Raw genomic sequence first — 26858 nt, 5'->3', positions numbered from 1 at the left:
GCCTTTGTTTAACTGTGTTTCCTTCCCAGAATACTTTTATAACAATTGAAGGGCTGGTTGTGGCCATCTGGGGAATCTCTTCTCATGGAGATATTTTTTTTTTCCACGTGATTTAACAGAGTCTTGCTCTGAGCATAATTTTCTGTAACGAAGCACACACACACATCAAAATGCTTTTGCTTATGAGTGACAACAAGGTCCTTGAAGGTCAGGTAATGGACCGAATAACACAAAAAATAGGATGTTTTCCAGCTCCATAAGCTCTGGGTCCTCTGTGCGACTGGGCAAAAAGGCTGGAGAAGCTACACAAGCAGCTCGTCTGTACCTTCCCTTTGTGGGGCGTAATGAAGTGGCTGGTACACGGACTGCTTTCTGCTGGCTGCTTCGAGATTAACTGGCAGAGCAGGTTAAAGAGAGTAAGACAAAATAGCTGTGGCATGACAGCCACTTCAGTTTTGTATATGTCTCACTACGTCAGATATCACTGTAAGGCTCTCCTTTCTCATATAGTGAATGATAATAGATAACTGGAGATTACACTGTTTTCTACTTCATCTTGAAAAGGGACTCGAAGCCAGCTTTTCCACAATAACTCATCGATACACCAGCTGATGCACACTGCTCTGTGTGCTGTCATTTAACAACAAGGAGGGAAGATGATGTTGCTGTCTGGGGAAATGAGCTAGAATCCATGATTCCTGGCTTTTTTTTAAAGACAAGCTACCAAGTTTATTGTGTTTTTCTCACCTACTGGAGAAAGATAATGCTTCTTATTCAGAGACGTTACACCTGCCTAGGGTTTGCAAAGAGGTCTGATACGCTGTTTTAGTAGAAAGGACTTCAGCTGTGGAGTCTCTTATGGTTTATGTTAGGCAGGTCCTCTCCAGATAGAATTCCCAGAAACGGATTTCCATTTTTGGTTCTTCCATGGACAACCTACGTGAATATTCTACACATTGTTCAGTGCATTGAACAGAAAGACCATTTCGTGCTTAGCAGGAGGCCACAGCACCATGGCTAGACCTTGATGCCTCTCCACTGCCATCTTTAATCTTCATGTCAGCCAGTTGGTTGCAACAAACATGAGCTTCTCCTAAAATTTATGTCAGGTAAATGCTGAAAAGTGAATTTTAACAATTGTGTAGATTTTTAAAAAAATAGACTGAAAACCACTATTATCAGGCAGTGAATACAGACAGCAGAGCCGTTTCCCTAGCAGGTGCCTACCATGTAAAGCCTTTAGACTCCGTTACAAACTTTGTCACTACACCAATGCTCATCTCTTTTGTGATTCTAGCAATAACCCCTGCAATGAATGCCATCAGGATGAACGAAAAGATTCCCTTTAGCATTCATGTAGCTTTTGTAACTTCAAAGTCTCTAATCATGCATTGGTGAGGTGGGTCGCGAGTCCTCTGTGTCCTGCAGGGATAACAATAACGTGTTTCTGTAGCAGATAAAGGTGCCTGAGGCAGATGCAAGTAGGACCATTCCCCGGTCTTGTTTTTAATTGCTTTGCCCTGGATCCATCTTAATTTTGACTCTTATCATAGTGCCATAAATTAAGTACTGGAGATTTGACAACTCCCTGCTGGTCACATTTCCATTGGTTTCTAATCCAGGGCAAAACAAACGTCCCTTCTGTTAAGCTGATGGCTCTTGAAATGAGTTAGACATCCTTACCTGGCTGAAAGCCACGACGGCATATTAATTTCGGTTGGGGTGAAGGGTGCTGGTACCTATCTTGCTCAGTTCACACCAAGCAAAGAATGTTCTGATTGAGCTGTCAATGTGTAGATTGCTTCTTACTCGTCAGGCTTTTCTTTGAACTCCAGAAACGATCTGAAACGAGCTGTGTGAGAATGGCACTGAGCAATCTCGGATGAGTCTGGGCACACTCTGTCTGCTGGATGTGTGAAGAGTTATGGCCATGGGGAAAGTGCTCTCCGGGGTGTGTTGTTTATTCAACTTTCTCTATTACTTGCTAAAAATTCACTGTTGGCGTCAAACCTGTGGCTGGTGAAGGGAGCTGGAATGTCTTGCAGTGATCCCCGTGATCCCGGCACACAGCCAGGTAACTGATGGCCTATCTGTTGGTGAAGTAGAAGCTGTTTTGGGAAGCAGAGGAGTAGCACTGTCATGTTTATAGGAGCGCACCCAGTACCCAGCATGAAGGACATCCAACCCAAGTTGGTGCCTTGGGGTGCCATAGTGAAAGGGTAATAGCAGTGAATTAAACACTGGAACAGTTACCTTTGCGGTCTTCCTGTAATGTTAAGCTGATCTTGCAAAAGAGAAAATAAAAATTAAATTTGCATTCCAGATTTTGGTTAAAAAGTGAAGAGGCTGTTCCATGTCATGTACAAGCTTTTGTTGGCAAACAGTACAAATGAGAATTGGATTAATCTCTTGATTTAACTCCATTGTAATCATACAATCTGAAAGATTGCAGTACAGCTTCCTTTTTTCTTTAATTGACTTGTTCTCTTTGCAGCAGCTTCTCTTTACACAGTAAGTCAGTGGTGCTGCTGCAGGATGAACCAATTGCAATGCTTCATTAAATAAAGGTTTTGTTCATCAGGGAAATGAGATCCCATGAAAGAAAACTGATTTCTGTCCTGAGCTCCCGTGTAACACCTATTTCTGTTTACTGACAAAATGGATTGGTCGTAGTTGGATGCTACTCTGAGGCTGTTTCTGAGGTAGTCCAAACAGTTCCATTGTCTGGCATCAGCCTTAAATGTTATTTCCTGGACAACATCTGAGTAATTTTTTTAAAAAGAAATAGATCTTAGGAATCTTCAATGATACCCAAAAACTCTGCTTAGGAAGGGAAGGGCTGACATTCTAGAGCGCAGTTCAGGACACCATTCTTGTGAATTTGTCTTTGAGATCTATCCAAAACCTTTTTCTTTTTTTTTTTTTTTTTTGTTGTTTGTTTTTAAGTTTCTGAGATTAAGTCATGGGTGAAAGCTAGTCTCAACCACTGCCTAAAGTGGATCTAGGGCCAAATCTATGGTCAAGAAGAGAAACAGTACAAGTTTGAACCAGGATTTTTTGTCTAGCTAGTAGTTAAGTGGCTACTTTGGGTTGAGGCTGCTTTGTTGGAATTGAAAAGCTCTCGTTTTATTTTGGGTCAGAACAGAAGCCAACATGCAAATCCTGCCACTTGTGAAGCTGAACTCCTATGTAGTTAATGTCACTGGACCCCTGATTAGGCAAATGCTGCTGGCTGTTGGAGTGGTCTTATTATTTAAGTAGAATAAGAATAGTTAAAAACAGATGGTCAAATCCCTAGTGTATATAGGACCACCAGCACAAGATTTAATACATTATCCCCTGCACCACCAGAAGAAGGTATACCAACAGTTAACAAGAGGCTTTCTCCTTTGTGGAATGTGTGTGCTGTTAAGTGTCTGTACCTGCTCTTCTACTCTAACCAAGAAGAAATTCAGACCTGTTTGATACAGCATTCATTGCGTCATGAGTTTACTGTACCCCCAGTTCACGTGATTGCATAGAAGGGATCCTTCTGTGCACAAGTGGCTTGAACACTGCCTGTCCAGGCACACTCGTGTCATTTTTAGTACAGTTAATAATAATAATAACAATTTAGGGGAGAGAGCTCTTCAATATATGTCTACCCCTCTAATTGTGGTTTGGAGAAAAAACTGCACCTTTTACTAGGGCTGTATTATCTAATAACTATCTACTGCAGGTTTTCTTCTAGTAAGCATCAGGACTTCAGTAGCTTATAGGTCTGACCTATTTAGCTAGTTACAAGCCTTCTGATATCTGGTCCCTGTGTTTTCACAGGAAGGTGTAGGAGTTATGTTACAAGTGTAGCAGTTGCATTTGGCACCAGTGTTAGGAAATGTCTTTTCCATTATCCAGAATATGTGCCAGGTATGTTTAATAGTGTGGCATACGGAATATTGAGCTCTCTGGAAAATAACCTTTAAAGGATCTCTAAGTGCAAACCCTCTCTGATGGGTTTGGAGCGTGGTATATTTTTCCCTACCACCCTTGGAAAATTTGAGACCTTCAGAAGTATTAATGATCTAGAGTTGCTGTTAATTTGTGATGCTAACAGTGATGTTTGACTTTAGTTTCACAGAAGGGCTGGGTTAAGTAACACTTCCTTTTGCACATAGCAAGTATTTCCTTTGATCTTCATGACTTCCAGTGTGCTGGACCATCTAGGTACTCCTGAGATTTTTGTCCCATTACTGTTAAACTTCTGCATTGCTATGAATCTGTGTTTGTGAGCCTCCGGGGCTTGCATGAGACTTTGATGTTGAATGTCAGGACACTTCTCTAGCCAAGCTCCTCTCTTTGGGTGCTTCTTGCTCCCCAGCAGATGGTACTTGTTGGCCTGTGCTGTTGGACTTAGGCCTTTACCAAGCGCTTGTGCTCATCGCGTGCTGTTTGCTTTCTGAGGGAGTAAGACCGAGTGCTGTCCTGAAGGGAACAGAATAAAATATAAATGAAGCAGACGGCACAGCAGGAAGCAGGCTGAAAGCTCAAGATGTACCAGCGTGCTTTGGAGGGCTGCCTGCTGACTAATGAATAGCCAATCTAGTCATAGGAGGGAGGGCCACTCTCCCCTTCTCCACAGCACTGGGTATTTACATCTTCTTCAAATACATTTAAAGAACAAAGTTAGATGGAGATACCTGCTGTTCCCTTCTGACATTCTTATCTGAGCCTGCCTCTGCTCACCTCTCTGTGGGGAAGGCTGCACTGCCAGGATTGCACCACACTGATGGAAACTCACATTATAGCACACTGTCAGCCAGCAACAAAACCAGTCTGTTGTATGCCTCAGTCATACATCCTGCCTTGCAACTAGGAGGAAGATGTGGCCTGGTACAAGTTAAATATACTCTCACCTCTAGTGTGATATGGTATCTGCCTAAAGTGTTAACAACTGAGAACACAAAGTTTAGTGCTTCATTCATCATTAGTAACACCTGAGGGGTGTTTTGGCAATGGAATGAGGTATTGTCACATACAGGATGCACTGTTGGATCCAGTCTGGATTGCTAGACAAATGTGTGCCTGGGCTAAGGTTGTGCAATAAAGCTGCTTTTGTTATGGAAGAGAGAAGCAAACTGCCCTGAGAGTGCAAATCCTTCTAGTACCTGAGTGTTCAACCCCTGGCAGTAGCTGGCAGGCCTAGTCAGCAGCCATGGTGGAGTGTAAAGATTGAGAAGGTCATGGAAAGTGCAGGGAAATCTTATTTATGTGATCAGGCATGCACCCAAAACTAGTCCTGCTTTTGCCTGCTCTGCAGTTCCAGTGTGGAAGCAAAATGGATCAGAGACATCAGATGCCCTTCACTGGCATCAAATTTATTGGATAAAATACCATGCTGAATGTAAAGCTGTTTTGTTTGTGCTACTCCAACTGCAGTTGAAATTTGTTTTTCATTTTAAACTGTTTTCCACTGTTGATGAATTGGGTTTGACCTTCCATAAGCTCTAGTTCTAGTGGTAAATTCTAGTTTTAAGTAGTCCTCTTGCCAGCATCAGTGCCTGTTGCTCCCTGCCTGCGAACTGAGGCAGTCCGTGCTCCAAAATGGACACGCTTGTGCAGCAGTCTTAGAAGGAGACAAAACCCTCCTCTGACTGACACCAAATTCTGACTGAGCAAGTTTGTAGTGCTTAACTGCTACTTTAATGTGTGGAGAAAACAATTAACCCACTCCTTTCCTCTTGCTACTTTCCCCCTCACCCCCCAAAAAAACCCCAAACAAAACAGCCCACAAACTGTCCACTGCTGCTTTGTAGGTACTTGCATATTCCTGACTGCCAGACCCATGTGTGCCTCAGAATCCTCATCAAGCTGTCTCCAAAACCAGAGGTAGGAACAAACATTTCACTGCATTGGAAAATGTAATTTAGAGTTGCATTTCGTAAGGTATTCTTGAGTTACCATTTCCAGTTTCATCATCCAGAGTCAGATCTTCTACTTTACTAGAATGAAATTGCTAACCTCTTGGCAGAGATTTGAGTAATTCTGGCAGCAAAGGGCACCGATACGAATAGCTGCATGGATCAACCAGTGGACAGGCCTTATTTCCTTTGTAAGTGTGGTGGGCTGACCCTGGCTGGATGTCAGGTGCCCACCAAGGTGCTTTATCACTCCTCTCCTCAGCTGGACAGGGGAGGGAAAATATAACGAAAGGCTCGTGGGTCGAGATGAGGGCAGGGAGAGATCACTCACCAACTACTGTCATGGGCAGAACAGAATCAACTTGGGGAAATTAGTTTAATTTGTTACCAATCAAGTCAGTGTAGGATAATGAGCAATAAAACCAAATCTTAAAAACACCTTCTCCCACTCCTCCCTTCTTCCCAGGCTCAGCTTTGCTCCCGATTCCTCTCCCTGCTCCCCCCAGCAGCGCAGGGGGCAGGGGATGGGGGTTGTGGTCAGTTCATCACCCGTTGTCTCTGCTGCTCCTTCCTCCGCAGGGGGAGGTCTCCTCACACTCTCCCTGCTCCAGTGTGGGGTCCCTCTCACGGGAGGCAGCCCTCCACAAACTTCTCCAATGTTGAGTCCTTCCTACAGGGCTACAGCTCTTCCCGAACTGCTCCAGCGTGGGTCCCTGCCGCAGGGTGCTGTCCCTCAGGCACAAACTGCTCCAGCGTGGGTCCCCCGTGGGGTCACCAGTCCCGCCAGCGAACCTGCCCCAGCGTGGGCTCCTCTCTCCACGGGGCCACGGGTCCTGCCAGGAGCCGGCTGGTGCTGGCTCTGTTGGACATGGGGGAGCTTTGAGCAGCTTCTCACAGAAGCCACCCCTGTAGCTCCCCCACTAACAAATCCTTGCCACATAAACCCAGTAGATTAAGTGAGGCAAAAAGAACCTTTTTCCTGTTTCTAAAAAGGAAAGTGTTGGACTTGAATCCTTAATAGCAGTATGGTAAATGGATTAAAGAAAAATAAAATTATTTTTTCAGTAGCTTCATTTCACCACTATTCTGTGGGGTTTTTATTTTTTTTTTTTTAGCCACAACAATCTGGCAAGGTTCTGCCTTCCCTGTTACAGCAAAGAGTTGCAGACAAAATGTGTCAGACACCAGTTTATTTGTGCTAATGACAACCATCCATCTTTTCTTACCAGCAAAGTGATCTCCTTGCACAGTTTTAATTTAAATCCATGAAAAAAAGCCTTTCTCTCCTGGGTAATGTGAAAGGCCTTTCCACCTCTGTTTTTATTTCTTCATCCTTGTCTTTCATCCTCTAGTAGCAGAGGTGCATCTCTTTCCTTTTTGCTTTAGTGAGTTTCGATGACTTTGACCTATGAATGGCAGGGGTAACAGTTTTATCTTCCATTATAAAACCTACCCCATTACTTCATCATTTTTTCTGTTCAGACAGCAAAGTGTGTTTCTTACACACGTGGTCTCATCTGCCTGCGTGGTAGAACAGTTTTGTGCTTTAAAAAATTTCTTCAGTTTCTATTTTTTTCCAATTTTATCATTTTTATTGATTAGTTTGGCTAAAATCTCATGCCTTGGCAAGTCTTGCGTGCAAAGCAGGTTTTGGTGAAGACTGAGAAAGCCGTTTGGAAATCTAAACTCTAGACTCATTTTGGCACCGATTTATCTGAATGAGTGACAGTCAAATTCACCTCCTGTCTTTGCTTCCCACAGGCTTACCAGATGGGGGTTGGGGTGGTGAATGCACCGAGAGGCAGAGCCTCTGCAGCACTGGGAACGGTATGAAAGCTCACAAGTGTCTGGGATGTGGAAAATCTAAATGCGTGGAGCGTGTTGCTTGTTATCTCAACAGATGACTCTTGCCTGTTGCGTTGCTTGTGTGGTTGCTCAGTCATTAAGTATAACATAAAAGTAATTCTTCTCATAGGGAGATATAGAAGGTTCCTGCTGTGATTGTTCTGAAGGGAAAGATTTTTCTTCCTTCTGCTTATGATATCAGCATTCCCAAATGCTTCATTAATATGCAGAGAGTGAAGGGAAAAATCAGTAATTTTGAAGATCTGCCTTGTGATTATGATTCTGATGAGCTGCTCCTCGGCCACAGATAAGGTGGCACCACAGCAGCTGGGTGTTTGCAAACAGCAGCAGCAGGGAGGATGTGTGGAACAGACCATCACTAATAAGATGTCCATCCAACGAGCTGTAGAAGCTGCTTGACCAGTTGCTTACAACCATTGTCTTCTGTGCATGAGGGTGCAGTCCCTTTGCCATTCAGCTATCAGGTGAGCTAAGAGGTGATTTCAGCCCCTACTGGCTGGCATATTAGGGGCATGGCAAGTACCAAAATTCTGGTAACGTGAAGGTTGGTAGCCTCCCACTTTGCAGGAGAAATGATTAAACAATTTCATAGTCTCCCTGTTGAGTCGTCACAAGTGTCTTTCCTTCTGCCCAGAAATATGTGTGTTTTTCTACAGTTCATGGGGAAATTAATCCTGGAGCAGCTCAGAGCAGTGCTGAGAGGAAAGCTGTGGATTGTGTGTGCCTCAGCAGCACACAGATGAGTGAGCACGATGCTCCAGAAGGCACAGTAACTTGGTGATTTGCTCCCTTGAGCAGTCATCTTCTGGGTCAATGCCTCAGTGCAAGGTTCTGAGTTAGAGGAGAGCAGCACAAAGAAGCGATGTCTCTGCTGTCTTGTTACTGCCCGTTTCTTGGAAAAAAAATAACCAAACCCTTGAGAGACTATCTTCTCTCCTTGTGCACACAAGTTTGACTCTTCCTTGTTAGTGAAGTGTTCACAGCTGGCACCTGTGCCAAGAAGATTGGCACCTGCTATACAATAGCTTTCGTTTAATCTCCACTCAGACAGAGCTCTTCAGTTTCTTCTTTGCCACTTACCAGCTTAATTATATCCAGATAAAGATGATACTGGAAGGACAGTTGTTGCAGAAAAAACCTGGACAGTAAAGACACAATTAGATGCGTTTAAACGTAGGGAGCTTTAGATGTCCTGTCATCCCTCTTGTGTACAGGCTTCTTAATCCTGTTGTGCTGACCAGAACACTTAAGACAGACCAAAACAGGAATTGCAAAGGGCTCCTAGGATGTAGTGTTGGTACTAGGTAGTCCTCGATAGCTTAAGAAATGTTACCAGACATGATTGCTAAGTCCATACTACACTGTGCCTTAATCCCAGGGGACAGTTGCAATAAGAAATACCATTGCTGTGCTCAGCACTAAATGCCTGAGCAGCTATGCTGTCCTTCCTTCAACTTTACTGAGGAAAGAGTGAAGCAGTTAGCAAATAATTTTATCTAAAAATGATAGAGGGAAAGAGGACGGCACTTTTAAAATACTGAAGCATTTTGCTTCAAGACTTCCAGTTGAAAAACTGACTTTCCCTTAGGAAATGTAATGTTTGAAATGGAAAAAATATAAATTTTAATTTTTTTTTATCTTACATATTACAGAGGCAAAGTAAAATACCTCGTTTGGGCTAGAGATGCTCTTTGGCCAAAAGTATAAGGGCTTTTTTCTGTGCACCTGGAAAAACTTGTCTGCTTGTTTACCCCAAAACAAATCTTCACCTCCCCACCCTGAAATTTCTCTCTCCCACCCCCCAAATTTATATTGAAGTAAAAAAAAAAAAAATCCTTTACCTGCTCATCTCTGGGTCCATAGGACCTGAAGAAGTTAATCAGTTTTCATGACATGCTGATATATGGAACTGATCCTGTTGCCAGGGCAGTGTTGTGAGACAAGGTTTTATGGATGATTTGCCAAGCTCCCTTCTCTACCTGGCCCCATGTTCATTCTGAAAAGAGCTACCAAGTCAGTTTATGCCTGAAGACTAACAGCCAAAACAACCCTACTTCGCTCTGAGGTTTTCCTTCACTTTTTTCTGATACTGTGTGGAGAAACAATCAGAGCTGAAATAGTTTCCCTTTCATTTACTATTGCATAACTTGAGGATACTATCACCCTTCTGAATATTGCTGCCTTATGGAAGCTTCAGTGGTGGAATAAAAGGGCTTGTTGTTTACCAAGATCTTAGCAGTCCTGCATTTTTTTCACCTTAAGTTAATTTTACTAATCATTCTTGTCCTGGATTGTTGCCATAGTTTGGGTGGATTTGCTTTTCTTCTATAATTTCTGCACTTATTTGGAGGAGGAAGTGTTGCCAAAGTAGTCAGGCTAACCCTGATATGAACCCTGAAACATTTATTTCACAGGTTGCTGTGTTTGGAAGGTGCTATAGTGCTGAATTAAAATAAAGCTATTGCAATTCTGGGAAACGAATGTCAAGTGCTCAGCCCAGATTCCAAAGAGTCTCTATGGCCTTGTCTAGACTGACTCAAAGAGGCAGTGTCTGTACTAGATTGCTAAAATGCATTAGCAGAGGTAGAGCATACTTTAATGCATGTGTTAAAATGCACTTTTATTTTCCTATGCTAAGGTCAATAGTCTAGCTACCACCCCATACATTCCTAGTCTAGACAAGCTAATGTCCATAGATTTATGTGCCAGAGGCAATGGGTGAACCTTGGAAGGCTGGTGTATGTGGCTGTACCTTCACCTCAAAAAGGAGAATTTTAATTTAAGTGTACAAAGCCTAGCAAAGGCAAAACCTTGGTGAACTTGACTGCAGCTAGCATCAGTGAGAGGAGTGGGGGGTTATGTCTGGCTTTGACTGGTTAAGTTTGGTTTTATCAGTCTGTGCCTTTTCTCCAATACAAATTGGCACAGAAATACAAAAGGTACCTCCTTGCTGTGGAGACTACTCCTTACAATTGTCTTCGGGAGTTGTCTAGACTACCCTAAAAGATGTATTTCAAGTCCATTAGCTAAAATAATTTAAGTATCGTACTGAAAAGGTGAAGCAGGCAGGATGATTTGCATTCTGTGGCTGTAGCCTGAGAAGGCCGGAGTGCTTTCTGGCTCTGGGGAGTGTCAAGACTCTGCTTCTGTGTTGGAATGGCCAATGGTTCTGTGCAGAGAGTACAGCAGTCTAGCATCTGGACTTCACCCAGATCTTGGAGAAATCAAAGGATACAGAATCAGAGTGTGCATGTAGCTCTGCTTCTGAGCATCAGTCAATAAAGTAAATAGCTTTGTTCATTCCCTACCATTGCAGGTTGTTAGGTCAACTGGCATTTTATGGCTTTAATGGCTTGTGAGCTTGCTTAATATGTCATAATTGGTGGAACAGACTGTGTTTAAAATTCAGATAATTCATTTTCATATGAAATCTGTGTGGGATTTGAGCAGTGTCCAAATTAATGCATGGCACATTTGAATACTGACTAATTAGACATAACAAATCACTAAGAATTGGGCACTGGTGAGAACTAAACTTATTAAAGAAACAGAATAGCAGTTCATTTAAAAAAAAAAAAAAAAAAAGGCAAGCCCTGACACTTTATGTAGTGTTTTCCATTCACAGAGATTTTTGAAATGCTGATTAAAAATACAGTGACCTCTGGGATAAACCTTGGCTGTGATATGCAGAGCAGCAAGGTAAAGTCTGAGTGAGAAAACAGAATTGAAGTCTTGACTGAAGAAACGCAAAGCTCAGGTCCATCATTGCTGAAGGATTTGTTTTCCAGACAGTAGCAAGAGAAATGAAGTAATTACTTAAATAACAGAGACAATGTACTATTGATATTTTTAAATGACCCTATGCATCCTTCCAGGGCATAGTTAATATTTGATTCCGTGCTATACTAAGTTGTTTTAAACATCTGAAAGATGTGGTCCAAGGAGTTTCTGCTGTGTTTTCTCAGTGATTTTGCAATGCTTAAGTGCTTTTCTAATTAATAGGAAGTGCCCTGGGACTCAGGATAAATTATCACAGGGAGAGATCAATGGAAAAAGACTTCAATAATGCTTTTTTCTGATATTAAACAATGTGGTTTTGAGTGCTTCTATCAGAAATGTCTTGTACCCTGGGTAGGATGTGTCTGAGGCTGATTTACTCAAGCTTTCTTACCAGCAGTCCTGCAGGAGGGGTTCCCTCTTTGGACTTTTACTGCTCAAAACTGTGAAAAGGAAGTTCTATATCTAGGTATCCTCCATGTTTCCAGGTGAAATGTTTTGGTGGTTTTCTTGCTGTGTCCCATGCCTCTCGCATTTGAGCTGAATTGTACCAGGGACTGAGAACTGGGTGTGTGACTTTGGCTGGAAAACAAAGATCTGTGGTTTGGCCATACATGACGTAAGTTGCAATGCTTATGTGTGAAAGCACTTGAAGATCTGAAGGAGGAAAGAATACATAAATAGTAAGTACTTTTCATCAGGATGCTAAGCTGAGCTACTGCTGTGTTTCCTTGTACTGTAACCCCTGGAGGTTACAGGACTGAAGAGGTTGCAATGGGACAAGAGCCTCCAGAGTAATAGGAGCTGATGTGATTTCACTCTGCATCATTTTCAAAATGCATCCCACTGACTCCAGCAATGCCTTTCACTGGGAATTCCTTGCTCCAGAGGCCTGACTGCAGACAGGTTTTGGTAAGACAATGAAGTTGCCTCATTTTGTACCAGTGCCCTGATTTGCAAAGCCTTTGAGCAGCCAAGTCATTCCCTTCTAGCTGCTTCTTATCTGCCATGTGTAAATACTTTGCCATCAGGAGCAATACTGAGCATTTCAGAATACCCGCATTATGTCCAGAATTGCAATTTGAAGTCATATTTTTTTTTTGCTGCTGAAATTAACTCCCTCCTATTGTATTTATTTGTAACTTGGTTCTTATTGCCTTCTAAAGGGATCACACCATTAAATATATAATTCATCTGACTAGCTAAATGTTGTGACACATAAGCATTTCAGATTTTTATTGACTGAGCATTACTGTACTGTGAACCATGTCTAAGGAGCAATCATCCAAGTCCTGACCAAGGCCTGTGTCCTTGTGATGAGGAAGTTATGTGACTTCCAATAAAGCATTAGAATGAGATGAGAGTAAAACTTTTGTGATGTGATAGGGGCATTTCTTTGAATTATGCTTTCTGCTTTTTGCCTGCTTACTATTTCTCCTAGTTTTGGCAACCCTGGTGGATTATAACTGGTGGAGGCAAGGTAGGAGACTGTTGGGTGTATCGCATTTTAAGTGAAACAATCCCAATAGAGACACAGGGTAGTTCTGCTAGAGCATATCTGGGACTTCTCTACACATAAAGCTGCAATGTTCTTCACTAGTCCTGTAAGGATGCAGCTGTGCATGTGTAACAGGTATTTGCATCACTACAGATCATTACAGGATGGCCTGGGAATACAGTCCATTCTGTAACTCCACACAAAGTATGATTTCTTCAAGAGAATGTTATGCCCTAGTGACAGATGTGGATGTTCCTACGCTCCCTGCTGGAGCGGTTTATGAAGCGTAAGAACAGATGTAAGTGATATGATCCAAACAAAAGGCCAGAATTTTCATCAGAATGCTTCCATCTGTGAGGTAACCCAAAGGGGTGAACAGGCTTGCTCACTTCTTCTGCAGAAGAGATTAATTTTACCCCAACGAAAAGGAGAACTATGGCAGGTTTGTCTCACCTAGACACTGCTCTGGTTATCTCATGAGGAATTAATTTTTGTTTATATAGATCTACTGTTTTTCCTTAATGCCTGTTAAATCTTTTGCCACCCTGATTTCCCTAGGTAAGTTAGATGATCTAAAGAAGCATTTTCTTTCACACCAAAGCAGACTGCCTTTCAGCTTCACTATAGTCAATTTAGTTGTACATGTGCATTGCAAGAGCCTTTTCTACTGAGCTGTAACATCAGAGACGCAGCATGATTTCACACTAAAACACCCCAGTTTTTCTTGGAACTGAAGCTCTTCTAATGGAAGGCACAAGGAATGTACAGTAAGAAGACACAAAATTTCAATTAGATTTCTGTTCTTGAATATTTCCCAGAAGGCTGAACACAGTATATTACCAACCTGAACTGTAATCATAGTCAGTAATTGCCTTTAAGGGGTCAACACATTCAGGCAGCATTTGCAGCAAGTATTTTCATAAATACAACTATATTATAAACCAGTGTTCTTTTAACAAGTAGTCTTATTACTAATATGCAGAGGCATTGCTCCTCTGTCCAACTAAGGATGCTCATCTTGGATGTACTTTCATTTGGTTTTAGTATAAAGGAGCCTATTTCAAGAGGATAATTGTGTAGGCTTTCTTTGTTCCCTTGCAAAGAGCTCAGAACTGCAGCAGTGAGTGCAGTGAGTTTTGGAACACAGACTTGGAAAACAAATGCCTCTACCGTATTTAACTTTATGTACCTGGCACTACAGATGAGATGCTACATGATGTGCAAATCGGAACGTTCAGTTTTGCCTTGGGCAAATTTGTCTCAAAGCACATGTCAATCACATGTTGGGACCCCAGACGCCTTAATGAAAATAAGATACTTTAGGATTAGGCTGGGGAAAAATAGTTGGAGCATGGAAAATATGGCTTTAGAAAGTCAACTTATGTAAGACAAACAAGACAGATAACAGTCAAGGTCATGAAGATGCAATGGAGGAATTTCATATATTATGTATGTAAATAGCTTGTAATGGTTTTGTTTGTAACAGTTTTTATGCAAATCAAAATGTAATAGGAACAGTAAAAACTTGCTCATTTATAGAATTTGGCTTTAGAAATGCAGAGACACTGGGAAAAAAATCTGTACTAAAGCAGGTGCAATACTACATCATCCCTCAACTTTCATCTCTCCACAAATTGACTCTCGTATGAAGGAGAGCACTGGAGCACCGTTATGTGACCTCTTTGACAGTCAAACACACACTCACTGTGGTTTCCACTCATGCCATTAGTTGCTTTAAAGTTGTGGCTTCCTCTGGAGGATGCCTTCATCACTGCTGGCTGAACATTGATTTTGAGTGAACAAACACCACATGTTATTGACTGGTTTCCCTGGTCCTGCGGGGTGTGTCTCATCTGACAAAGAGACAGAGCTTCCTTTTTATAGAGATGTTTGGTCCACACTTTTCCTTCTACCAAGAAGTCAAGGAATTTTTCCTTTGCAGTGAGGCGCTTTGGTTATATGCACCCGGTCTAGTCAGAACCTGGATTTTAGGCAGTCTGCTTTGTCCTGGTGGGTATTTTTCACAGCTGCAGCCCCAAAAACTTGGATGTTATACAGTAGAAAGACTTGTTTTCTAAGTGATCCTAGATCGTTGTTTATGTGCTAGGGTATTGGAATGGCTTTTCTCCAGAAACTGAGGCAGAATGTCTTCTGCCATTTCCAGGTCAAATCCTTGAATTAAATGCATAAATTAACTGGCCGTTGATTGATATATTTGGTTGTGATTGTAAAACTGTTCCAGCTTATGGTTCTGAATAAGAGAAAAATAGAAGTGCTCAACTCTTCACGCATTCTCCGTATAGGTTGCCAGTTTCAAACTTGGATGGCTAAAGCCCTTGGGAGTTGGGCTTTATGGGGATGCTGGGCTTCTACTGCTCTGTGATCAGAGGTGAACAAAATGGTCTACGTGTGTAAGTCCTACCTTCCTTCCCGTATAGATGGGTATACTTCAGTTCTTAGATAAGAAAAACCTGACAAAGTTGATATACCCCATCACCTCCGACCTGAGGGAAGTATCCAGGCTCCCTCAGATCTTGTGCTGGTACTGTGCAGCAATCCAGTAATTACTGTGCAATACTAGCAAGTGGTGAAGTACTGCTGATTTTTCTTCACTTAAATTTTGGTAGGGAGTTTTGTTGGGTTTGGGTGTTTTTTAGCCTTATACCTTAGACATGAGCAGAACTCATGCTTTAGGAGTACAAAAAGCCTCTGAGTTTTGGTCTAGTGCAGTCATTCTGCAATTGAGATCTGTGAATGTATGTGGAAATCGAAAACATGGGGAGGGGGGGAAGCATGGCAGTAAAATATCATTTAGTTTTTGCCCCAAATGGACAAGCCAATTTTGCTATATAAAAGACAAATGTGGAATACTTTTTTGTCCTGTAAACGATTGTTAAAGATGCCATTGGGGATATTATGTGCAGGGAGGTTCCTCAGACAGTCTTGCAGAGCTGTGTTAGGATGTCCAGCCTGAGGTAAAAGGTGCCAGTTTTGCTGCCCTGGAGGCAGCTCAGAGATCACGCTGTGGTTTAATCATCCTTTGCTACAGATGGAGGTAAGCAATGCTGGCTCTCCTGCTAGTGCAGGCTATTTCCAGATCTGCACTAGTTGAGGAGTTACCAGGGAGCTCTGTGAGGTGGAAGAGTCACACACAGGCTTCCCCATCTGTATGGGCCGGGAGCAGCAGATCCCCATCGTGCTTTACCTTGCAAGCGGCGTTAGGACGCAGGCAGGTCCTGTGCAGGACAAAGGGTTTGCCTCCCAGCTGCTTTCTCCCTTGCAGACATATGAGCTATATCTAAATCTTATTCAAGGATGTGGATTGCACTGCAGGAAGGGCAAAGAGCTCTTGGGAGTATTTCACTGTGTTTGCTCAACCATGTAATGCAATCTTTAGTGCACAATGCTGTACGCACTTGGTATCTTTCCCTTGATTTATTTATCGATTTTATTTTGACTGCTACAGTAAAGCTTGTGGGTGTCTTTCCGTGCCCCCCCACCCCTTTTTCCCCTGTTGGTTTTGGGTTTTGCTCTATAAGTATGTAAACCAGACCTCTTGCTTCACCGAGTTTTCAACATAATATGAGCATTTAGCATCATGTCGTCATGACAGTGCAGGAGTGTGATCCACACGCATGATGATGTTTCTGTGTGTATTCTAGACTTGGTAGTATTTCACAGTAGTAAAGACACATACAAACAACAGCGTGGACATAAATATTTTGGTAAAGAATTGTTCACATACAGGAATGTAATTTTCTATATCTGCACAATATTAGTTGCAACTGAATTTATATTTCTATCTGTGTATATAGTGAGTCAAATTATATTTGTTGTATACCCATAGGATTATGGTAAAAATTTGGATAAAATGTACAATTCTTAATATTAATAGATATTAAGTCTCTAGGAAAATGAGACACACACCTTCCTGGAGACATTCCTGCTTAGTTTTCACTCAGTCTTGCTTCCTGTTACAAGGAGCTTACTCGAGCTACACCTGGGGCTACTTAATTTCCCAGTTTGTTCAGTCGCACTGTAAATCTAAGCTATTTTCTTGCAAGTTGTTCCATGGTAATGTACTTCCTGCTGCTACAATGGCTAATAGACCCTGGATAAAATCCTCTCAGTGGCTTCAGAAATTAGCCTCATAGCTCAGACTTGTGCTGAGAAGAGGACTCAGATGGGCAGCAGACATTCTAGCTGATGGTGAGCTTTCATCTAAATCTCCACTAAAAGCCAACTTGAGTCAGCACTGATGAACACTAGGCACCTTCTTCATTTATACAGTGTGGAGTGTGGCTCTCGCCTCAGATGTTTAGTGACAGTAGTGCAAAGAAATAAAATACCCTTCCAACTGGTCTAAAGGGGGTGGGGGGAGTGTGACATCTTCAAAACACTGGGCACTAACATCTGTGAAAATCATTGGTAACATCGATTCCAATGGTAGCAGGATTTCTTAAGCTAGCATGAAACACTTTTGCTATCCTTGCCCAGGTGTTGTTCGGGGTGGCACACGTCTGTCTGTCCAGTTCAGAGTACAAGGCCACCAACAGCTCCTGCAGGCTGGATGTACCATTTCTTTCCCACAATCTCAAGGCTCCAGGAGCAGTAATGTTCCTATGCTGTTAGCATGGCATTTGCCGTGGGTGATTCAGTCACTGAAACCAAAGGTTTACCCATCCAGCTAGGGAATGTTTTGGGCTGGACGCTGGGCTGCCTTACACCCCTCGCAGTCTCTTTGGCAGCACAGCATCCATGATTTTGGCTGCAGGTTTGGCATGCTCCCAGAAGCTGAGCCAAGATGGCAGTCTGGGTAGCTGTTTCCACCCTAACTCTGACTTAGCTAGAATGAATAACAGCTGAAAAGAATTTATTTGGATAGTAAAGTCAGTACAGAATTTGTCTCTGTGCTTTAAAGCATGGCAGCTGCTTTACAGGGCTCTGTAATTTAGTGACAATAATGGAAACAGTTCAGCCTCATATCTGCAGAGAAATCAAAGCAAGAAGTTCTTCTTTCCAATTTATTTAGCAGGGGAGTTGAACAAAGTGAAGAGGCATCACAGTCTAGAAGAAATATTCAAGCTGTTGTCAGTGCAGCAAGTGGTAACTGTGATGTGAAGGGCGATGATCTGCTTTGGAGATAGATGTACTTCATGCAAATGTAATTCTTGCCCAGCTTGAGTGTACAAGAGCTATGCAAGGCTGATTTACTACAAGCAGCAGTTATTTCACATGAATCTTTGAGAAGAGATGTCAGATGTTCTCGCAGCTTTCTTTTCCTCTGGGGTACTGGGATGTAAGGATGAAGGTGGCCAGAGGTATTCATGTGCTTTGGAGCTGGGCAACCCGCACACCTACGTTCCTGCTTGCATGAAGAGCAGTGGCATGGGGACTTTGCTTCTTTGGGGGTGTGGGGGGACAAGGCAGTCGATTGCTTCTTGTTACACATCGAACAGCGCACTTGGTCTGGATTACAGGTGGAAATGAGCGTGGGGTGCACGAGCTGTGTAGCCGAAGGGGCTGGACGCGTGGCCAGCGAGCCTCGCTAAACACGTGGAGCTGGGTTCGGCACTCCAGTACACAGCGCAGTGCCCTGCGTGGGGTTGGTTCTGCCCGGGCGTACCCTGGACACTCCTGTTGCTCTCTAGCTGGTTTGGCAGTTGTGCTGACAGGGCCATGACAGACTCGTAAGTGAAGTACTGCTCAGCATTACAGATTGCTTCCCTTCCACTCTGATTCATTAACAGGTTCTCTTCCCAAAGGTTAGCAAGCCTGTTCCAGTGGCATGGATGACTGAGCATTTCTTTCAGAACACTGGAAGAATTTGGCAGCACAAAGACTTTCTACAGATCTCGGCTTATTTTGAAATTATTTCCTTAAATTGCTGGGGACAGCTAGATGTGCACGTTTCCATGTGGTATGTAGGAGTAGTGCAGATCAGCACAGAGAGATCGGAGAGATTACCACTTCCTCATATTTCACTGTTGGGGAGGACTGATATTTTTTTTTTTTTGGTGGGCTTTTGGCTAGACTTAAGAAAAAAACAGTTCAGAAAGGTATTCATCCTTCTAATTCATTTGACGTTTTTCTTTACATTTTGATTCTTCTCTGAAAATAGACTATAGAAAGCTTACATATTCTTACTCAGCAAATTACTTCCTGTTGAGTATTGAGAGGCAAAGTGATTAAGTTCTGCTGCATTTTCTTATCTAAGTACTAATACAAAAAGAAATATGAACAACTGTGTTCTTCCATCTCACTCTGGGGATTTCACAAGCTGAACTCCAATTCAGAAGATCTGGAGATACCTTGAGAATCCCAGTTCTGTCACAAAAAAGCTGTACCTGAATCCTTCTGCCTCTGAACTTTATGGTATATGTGGGCATTCCTCTGATTACACTGGGAAGCTCACTTTCATGTTGGTCAACATCAAATAACTTAGACTTCATCAGTCCCCCAAAAGCAACAGTTACAAAGGATAATGTTTGTCAGCAAACATTGGGTTAAACACTGTAATATCCCCTTATGTTGGAAGGGTTGGAAAGACACATAAATTGCAGTTTCATAAAGCTGTAGCTGTGAGAGTCAAATCATAAAATCAAAAGATGCTTAACAAAAATGCCAGTTATTGCTCTTGGGACAGGGTGTGAGAGGAAGAACAGAGACTCTGCTATTAAATACAGAGGTCCAAATTTGCTGTTAGTGAAGTTCTGCTGAGGCCAGCTGGATTACTGTACCCTGTAACATCAAAAATATCAAGCAAGCTCAAGGGCTGAATACTTTTGTCAAGAATGTTCTGACATTTCCCAGTGTTCAAAAGTGGTAAAAAGGTCCTGGCTGTATAACTCCCTGTTTTGGTAAATGGTCAGATCCATGAGACTTTGCCTGGTGTCTTAGAGGATTTGCTTTTGCCTTCATCTAGTCATTCATCAGTATGTAAAACTGCATGGGTACCCTACAACAAAATTAATTTGTAGCTATTGAAAAGCTTTTTTATTATCTTTCCAGTCTGAAACTTACAGTTTAGATAGAGCCTAGAGTAAATTTTCAGCTTCCCTTGCATCATATTTCTGCCTTGGAGCAGTGTAGATGACAGTGCAGACAAAGTGAATCAAAACAGCCACTTCTCCTTGTGAATGACATTTATGCAGATATTTAAGGACTAGAACTGTATTGGCAAAAATAACCAGGTGGAGTACAGAGAAATAACATATTAGCTTGAGAGTGATGCTTTTTCTAGCAGATGTACTATTGGTCCCACAAACACTGACCCATTTTCATTGGGGTTTGTATCTCCATGTATTATTGATTTTTATGGGCTTTAATCCTTCATATTGTAAAACTGACACTGCTCATAAATCATAAACAGACCCTGACATCTATTTCTATCAAGAAAGAGCCAAGTCAGCTTAATCTGAACTCAGCTACTTTCCCTTCCTCCTGCAAGGGCAGCCACTTTGGCTCACTTCATGAGGATGGAGTGTATATGAAAGTGATCAAAAGCTACCATTCTGCCCCAATGTGCTTAAGAAAAGATGCCTAAGCTTCACTCTGTGTGGGTAGAAGCCTGTTGGTCCTAAGTGATGGATGATGCACAGTGCTAGGAGAGCGTTACATCAGAGATGTCGGGACTTTGCTGGAAACTCGTGTGCCAAAGAAGGCACAAGCATCAGGGAGAGGACAGTGCATGCTGGGGGGGTGCAGTTCTGGCATAAAAGAAATTAAACAAGAATTTTAGAACCCGAAAATAACCTTTGTTTGAAAAATCCAAAAGGAACCCGTTAACCCAAAATGCCTTCAATCTTGGGGAAAGGGCCCTGGAAGAGTTGGTTTAGCCTTGCTTTGTCCCCTGCTTACAAGTGGGGATTGGAAAGGGAGATGATGGGAAATGCCAGTAGCTTGTGGCTCTCGGCAGCTGCTTGTCAGACTTGATTTGGCAAGTGCATAGGAGTGGTGAATCCCACTCGTGTTGTACGGCACAAGCCTTTGTACGAAGGTAAATGGAGCAATGGAACACTCTGACATCTGCACCTGCTGTTACTTAATGTGCATTGACCTTCACCTGGTAAGAGACCCAACTAAAAACCCCCATGCAAATCTATGTTACGGTGTTTTTTTAAGTCCCATTGCATGGAAACCAGAGAACTGAAGGGATTTTTAAAGTTCGAGCCTGCACGTTTGGCTCATAATTGTCCATTTAAAAGCAAAGGACTGCAAAAGAGTATAGGCTCAGAAGCAATTTGAGGACTTTGATGGGGACAGATGTGCAGGGAAACACCTAATGTGGTTGGTATCTGTCAGCAGCACACTCTTGTCATGTAGCTGCTAGGAGTAAAACAGCCGAGGACTGAAGTTCAGTGTCACGGAGAAGGAAGTCCTTGTGAAGCTATATAGACTGCTGCACTTTCCTGACAGAGCAGAATGAATTGGGACAGAGATGTATTTATATCACTTGATATTTTATTTAGTGCATATACATATTTTATCAAAACTCTGATTAGTTCCTACAGCACATATTCTGTAAATCTTCATATTGTGCCTCTGAGTGGCACGCTTTCTAGCCCCTGTGTCTCTTGTATAGCAAGAGGACAGTTGCTGCCTTAGCCTTCAGGGTAAACTATGTCTTCCCTTTCTACTTCTCTTCCTGTTAAGGACAGAGGTGTACTGCTAACTGTGGAACCACACCTAAACTCAGCACAGGGTCTAGACCTGTAGTCTGCCAGGCAGCTTTTCTTCACTGACCTTTTTCCCCTGCAACTCAGTAAAATGGCCAGGCAACCGCCCACTCCTCCTTCCCATCAGAATAGGAAGAACACAACTGTTCTCATACTGTTCTCTTATTCCCTGTCCCAGGTAGGTTTTCTATTTCTTCTCCCAGCACAGATGACTACTTCTGCCTTCCCTCTACCCATCTAATCAAATGTCATTTATTATACTTGCAGGATTTTCTTAAGATCAATAATTTGCTTGCTGTGTAAGTTGTGCTATTCTCTTTATACGAAAACTGCATCAATGTCAGTACTTAACCCTAAGAGAATCATATTGCTGGGCAGTGGTGAGGGATTTGGAAGTCCAGAATGCTTGTGGCTATGAGGGTATCATTGTCACCTATAAAAGATAGTTGCATCCTCACCATGTCTTCCCACAAATGAATTGAGCCCTGCAATACAAGGTGTGCTTTTTGGAGTTAAATGCATGAGTTTCACAGCTTGCAATTGGCTTTGATAAGTAGCTTCTCGTTGTAAGCAGAGCTGTTTTAAAAAAACCAACCAAACAAAAATCCCTAATGAACAGGAAACTTTACCCTTACCTTTCTGCATTATGTGAAAGCTTCATGTAGTTAGAGGAAGAACTGTCATATCTGTCATTAAGTATACAACGGTTATAAAAACAAGATGCCATGAGAAATCTACTGTTCTACCAGCACCCCTTTGCAGACTTCGTTCTTAGAGTAAAGCTCTGCAATGGCAATGTTTCTATTTATCTTTGGTGGGGTGAGAACACGCTCATAGACTTTAAGTGAAGGGAAGCTAGAGTTGAATTGCCATGTGGGCTGTTTTCAACCACTAAATCCAGCTATATATTTTTTTTCTTTCCTTTTTTTAAAATAAATGTAACAGCCTCACTGGCTGTCTGCACATGGGTTTTGTTGAAGGATGGAGGTGTCTGTTGTGGCATGAGATCAGCAGCTTTTCCAGAACTTAAAACACTGCAGTGACCCTACGGTCTTGCTGAAGTTCCATCAACTCTGAATCTGAGGGGCATTTCTTGCCCCAGCTGGGAGCACTCCTTCGCTCTGTGAGCAGATGGAGCAGCTTGGTGCATGGTCTGGCAGCTACAGACCAGACACTCAGTGGGCTAACTCTGCTCTATTAACTCTCTGGCAGTAAGACTGCATATAGGAAGAAGCCTTTCATACATTTATTTTGCATTTATTTTTCAAAGAGTTCACCCTTGGTACCTCTTACTGGCCCTGGTTTGCTGCTTTACTTCGGCCTCTTTCTTCCAGCCAGCACAAAGATATGAGCAGCTCTGTGGAGTCCATCCAAAGCATTAAAACAAAGCTGGCAAACATACACTACCTGGGATGTCACCCTGAGTGGCCGGTGTTCCATCTGTGACTGGGATATCCTGACCTTTTTTACACTTGTGAGGGTCCAGTATCCCTGTTTCACCTCACAGATTTTTTTTTTTCTATTACACTTTTTCTGCTGGGCTAATTTGATCTTGTCACGTCCCTCACAGATCTAGAAAAGTGTCTCTCTGTGCGTCCTTGTAACTATGCCTTCATAGTGCAGAAAATCATGCCATCTCAAAGATACCCTGGCTGGGGTACCGAAAAAAAGAAAGATTTTTTTAGGTCTCTTCTGTCTTGATGATGGTGACACCACTCTATGCATCTCCCTGTAACTGTGAAGAAGTTCCACTTGTTGTGGGAAGGTTGTGGACTATGGATGTTAGCAACAAAATTGAGGGATAATCAAAAATACTTTATGAACAGGTTGAAATACAACCATGATATGTTAACAACTGATGCTATAGTATATCAGGATGTGTTGATACAGATTCTATTAAGTAAGAGATGCTAAGTTAAGGCATCTTGTGAATAACAGGATCACTCTTCTCTCCTTTCCCACTACTGCTTGCTCAGGACTGGAAGAAAGGGAGAGGAGAATAAACAGGGAGAGACTCCCAGATAGTTGCATTAACTATGGATAATAAAAATCCAAAATGTCTGGCACACACAAAAGTTACCAGAAGCAGATGGTAAAAAGATAAATGAATGAGAATTGGCAGCATACCTAGAGTAACCCCAGTCTCATCAAAACAGGGAAAGAGGAAGAAAAATAATCACTGTGTACCACTTTGAAGTGACCACAGGGAATCTCTTCATTTGCTGGAAGACTTCCCAAATCCGGTCTTTGGGAGCCTTGCATGTAAATTAACACTACTGAGGATGCAATCTAGTCCAGTGCCTTCTGGTATAAAGTGAACACCTCTCTGGAGGGTGTATCGTCAACACCAATGTATGGATGGTTCTTCCCTCACTGGTTTCCTTTATGGGAAAGTGCAGTGAAAAAAGATGATTCCCTTCAAATTACTTACATGTACCCCTCATGATTTCAGAGGGAATAGAAAGATTGCAATTAAAATTATCCTTATTAGCATTAAACCCCAAAGCAATCATGTCAATATAGATCTGAACAAGAACACCTCAGGAGTATGAAAAGTGAGGAGGAAATTATTTCTACATTCTTAATTCTGGCTGTTGGGTTTGGTCTCATTCTATGTTGCTGTGCTGACGAACTGTAAATGTTGAATATACAGCAGTATCCCCACTATGACACCCAAGCTCACAGCAAGCTTGTCCTGGAAAACTCCTCAATGGACTCTGTAGGCACTCCTCCAAGATATTTTTTTAAGGAATTATGGCAGAAAGAAGTAATTTGCCTACAACTTGGAGAAGCCCCAACCTGCCACAACCTTCCTATGTGATAGTGTTGAGTCTCTTGAATCCAGTCATTCTAAGTTACCAAGGTACCTCACTCTTTCCCCAATACACTGGAGATGTCATTATGCTCATTGCTAAGACGGGGACACCAATGTCACTGGGTGTTTGTGAGGTTAAGTACCTCCAAGAGCATGAGCTGGACAGCAGCTAAGGTACTGAAGCTTGTGTAAACAACAGCAAGAAAATAAGGTCTAGTAACAAAATGCAAATAGCCTGTGAGAAGTGGTATTTTCTAAAGCATTAATGACTGAGATATGTGCTGCCATTAGGTGCATTTAGAAAAGTCCCATACTAAAGTTTCAGGGAACCTGTCTGACTTTAAAGAATGAGGCCAGTGGGAGTCTTTTCAGAGATGTGATGATTAGATCACAGTCTGGGTCTCTATGGTAATTTGTTGCAGTGAAATGTTACTGGCAGCATTAACTGATCTAATTCTGTAGATCCTCTTTGTGAAATCAAGATATCTGCTGGCTAGTTAAATGCATACAGACCCACCCTAACTCTCTTGCAAAGGCTACTTCTGTGAGTGATGCTAAAATCTTTTAGGTGTGGATGATGTATCCTGTCGTATTCAAGGTTAAACTGATTATCAATTTCATGTTAGGAACAAATTTTGATGTTCCCATTAATGGGTACTGTGGGTACTTATGTCTCCCCCATAGCACAGCAACATCCCAGGGCTCACAGGGCACTCCTTATTCAACAGTGCCCTCTCAGGAACCCAGCATGAGTGACCTGACCTTTTCTGTGGTCTTCATGACACATGACAATTGTGGCCTTGTCAAATTTTGGGCCTGCTTTGGAGGGGTGTGTGATGTGAGTACTGTGGATCCCTCTGGACTGCATGTTTAGTGCGTGGTTGTCTGCCCTCACGGCAGGGGACTGGATTCAGGCAGTCGGGCCATATGTCAGCTGCTAAATTGTGAGTGGCTCTCACAGTGGTGACATTTCTATCTGTCCTTCACTCAAGCCAGGGATATGTAAAAAACCATATAAATAACTGATGTCACTTTTAACCCAAGTAAATAATTTTAATGAACTTAAAGCAGTATCGTGAGAAAAAAATTAGCAGACAAGAAACCAAAACTGAAAATATGCGAAAATCTCACTCAGCCTTAAGTGTGAGTCATCTTGTCCCTTTCAAAAGGCACATATGGCCAAGAACAGCCCTGCAATAACAAACCAGGGCAGGAGTAAGATGTTTTAGGAGCAGCAAGTGGCTATCAGCGTTTCTGCATGTGATGCGGGCGGGTTTGTCTAAGTGGGAATGGGGACTGATGGGCATTTGGCAATTTTTGTACGTTTGAATCCAAGAGATAGGGAGGGAGAGTAAGTTACAGGATGATCACAACATAAAGACAGACCTGAACAGTGTCAGCTGGAAATGCCTGGAAGGATCTGGCTGTGTTTCCACTCCTGAAAACCTGGACCGAGGATAAAGATTTGTGGAAGAAACTTTAGCTTTTAGGAGAATAAGGTTGCTCTTGCCCATCTGAATAGGTTAGGTAGAAGGAAGCTGAAAACAGCAATCTCTTCTGGGAACATTCATGGATGAAGGCAGACTAATGAAAAAGCATTGCTGTAAAGCTAGTAGTTTTAAGTGACTTTTCTATTTCTAGTAGGTAGCAGAATTTCGGTAGAAAAGCTGGAATACTTTGTACTCCTTCATGCACCCAACCCCTCTGCCTGTATGTTAGATGTCTGGGGTTTTTTTACATATCTGATGTTAAATTGTCCTGTATGACACTTGGATGTTCTGCAGGTATGTGACTAATGTGCAGTTCAAAGCAAACTGAATGGGTGTTGCATCAGCTTCCACCCATGTCTCTTTTATTCTGATATCAGAAAATTTATTTTATAGTGGAAGATAATTTCTCCTTGCTTGAAGGAACATTGTGTGATGCCAGGAACAGAGAGAGTTTGAAAGACTGATTGCAAAGAAAGTTAAGTGAAAATTTTTGCTCTCTTTCCCTTCACAAATGGATCCTCATTCCTGCAAATGGTTTTATTCTTTGTATTACTGACAACTGCATGCAACGATTCCTGCTGCTATCCTAATGTTTTAGACATTGCCTGTAAGGGCTCTGAGGGAGGTCTGGGATCTGTTTTTTTGGCTGAAACTCCAGACTTGAAGCTGAGAAGGAAAGCAGGTCCTTGGAGTTAAAAATAACAGGGAAGACCTTCTTTCCCTCTTACTGAGCAATAAAACATCTTTTCCAGGCTCCTTTGCCCACCTTTCTTTTGGTTTTTACTGCATCCTCTCTACAAGGAGATTATGGGAAATCCATTTCTAAATCAATAGCAA

The sequence above is a fragment of the Strix aluco genome, chromosome 19, assembly GCF_031877795.1.
Source record: "Strix aluco isolate bStrAlu1 chromosome 19, bStrAlu1.hap1, whole genome shotgun sequence".
In the NCBI taxonomy this organism is placed as follows: Eukaryota; Metazoa; Chordata; class Aves; order Strigiformes; family Strigidae; genus Strix; species Strix aluco.
This window is presented reverse-complemented; position numbering follows the sequence as displayed.